Source organism: Oratosquilla oratoria, chromosome 10 (genome assembly GCF_046742065.1).
Source record: "Oratosquilla oratoria isolate Oo_2021 chromosome 10, ASM4674206v1, whole genome shotgun sequence".
In the NCBI taxonomy this organism is placed as follows: Eukaryota; Metazoa; Arthropoda; class Malacostraca; order Stomatopoda; family Squillidae; genus Oratosquilla; species Oratosquilla oratoria.
In genome coordinates, this window is record NC_134786.1 from 68,543,222 (window position 1) to 68,545,721 (window position 2,500).

Here is a 2,500-nt window from a genome sequence, read left to right on the forward strand (position 1 = left end):
CACACGCACTCACACGCACACACGCACTCACGCGCACACACGCACTCATGCGCACACACGCGCACACACGCACTCACGCGCACACACGCACTCACGCGCACACACGTACTCATGCGCACACACGCGCACACACGCACTCACGCGCACACACGCACTCACGCGCACACACGCACTCACGCGCACACACGCACTCACGCGCACACACGCACTCACGCGCACACACGCACTCACACGCACACACGGACTCACACGCACTCACACGCCCACACGCACTCACACGCACACACGCACACACGCGCTCACACGCAAACACGCGCTCAAACGATAACACGCACACACGCACACGCACGCACACGCACACACGCACTCACACGCACACACGCACTCACACGCACACACGCACTCACACGCACACACGCACTCACACGCACACACGCACTCACACGCACTCACACGCACACACGCACTCACACGCACACACGCACTCACACGCACACACGCACTCACACGCACACACGCACTCACACGCACACACGCACTCACACGCACACACGCACTCACACGCACACACGCTCTCACACACACACACGCTCTCACACGCCCACACGCACTCATACGCCCACACGCACTCATACGCCCACACGCAATCATACGCCCACACGCACTCATACGCCCACACGCACTCATACGCCCACACGCACTCATACGCCCACACGCACTCATACGCCCACACGCACTCATACGCCCACACGCACTCATACGCCCACACGCACTCATACGCCCACACGCACTCATACGCCCACACGCACACTCCCACACGCACACTCCCACACGCACATTACCACACACACGCTCCCACACGCACGCTCCCACACGCACGCTCCCACACGCACACTCCCACTCGCACACTCCCACACTCACACTCACACCCTCACACTCACACACTCACATTCACACTCACACACTCACACACTCACACTCACACACTCACACACTCACACTCACACTCTCACTCACACACTTTCACTCACACTCTCACACTCTCTCACACTCTCTCATACTCTCTCATACTCTCTCTCACACACACACACTCTCTCACGCACTCTCTCTCTCTCTCTCACACACACACACACACACACACACACACACACACACACACACACACACACACACACACACACACACGTACGCACTCATACTCACACACATCACTCACACACATCACTCACAAACATTACTCACACACATCACTCACACACTCACTCACTCACACTCATACGCACACACTCATACGCACACACACACGCACACGCACACACGCACTCACGCGCACACACGCACTCACGCGCACACACGCACACACAATTATACGTACACACACACACACTCATACGCACACACACACACACTCATACGCACACACACACACTCATGCGCACACACACACACACACACACACACACACACACACACACACACACACACACACACACACACACACACACACACACCTATACGCACACAAACACACTCATACCCACACAAAAACACACACTCATACGCACACACACATATTCATACGCGCACACACACACACATTCATACACACACACACATTCATACTCACACACACACACACACACACACACACACACACACACACACACACACACATACACACACACACACGCACACACACTCATACGCACACGCACACACACTCATACGCACACGCACACACACTCATACGCACACGCACACACACTCATACGCACACGCACACACACACTCATACGCACACACACACTCATACGCACATACACACATCGCATCACTCGCACACATCGCATCACTCGCACACATCGCATCACTCGCACACATCGCATCACTCGCACACATCGCATCACTCGCACACATCGCATCACTCGCACACATCGCATCACTCGCACACATCGCATCACTCGCACACATCGCATCACTCGCACACATCGCATCACTCGCACACATCACTCGCACACATCACTCGCACACATCACTCGCACACATCACTCGCACACATCACTCGCACACATCACTCGCACACATCACTCGCACACATCACTAACACACTCACTCACACACTCACACTCACTCACACACTCACTCACACACTCACACTTACACACTCACTGACACACTCGCTCACACACACGCACAAACACACACACACACACACACACACACACACACACACACACACACACACACACACACACACACACACACACACACACACACACACACACACACACACATATATGCGCACACACACACATGCGCACACACACACACACACACACACACGTACGCACACACACATACACTCATACGCATACACACACACACACAAACGCACGTACTCATACTCACAGACATCACTCACACACATCACTCGCACACATCACTCACACACATCACTCACACACATCACTCACACACATCACTCACACACTCACTCACT

General features: G+C 54.7%; 1 pseudogene; it reads left to right on the plus strand.

Moving 5' to 3' along the window:
- Positions 1–2,500, plus strand: part of LOC143028956 (uncharacterized) — a 14,260-nt pseudogene that overhangs the window by 6,136 nt on the left and 5,624 nt on the right.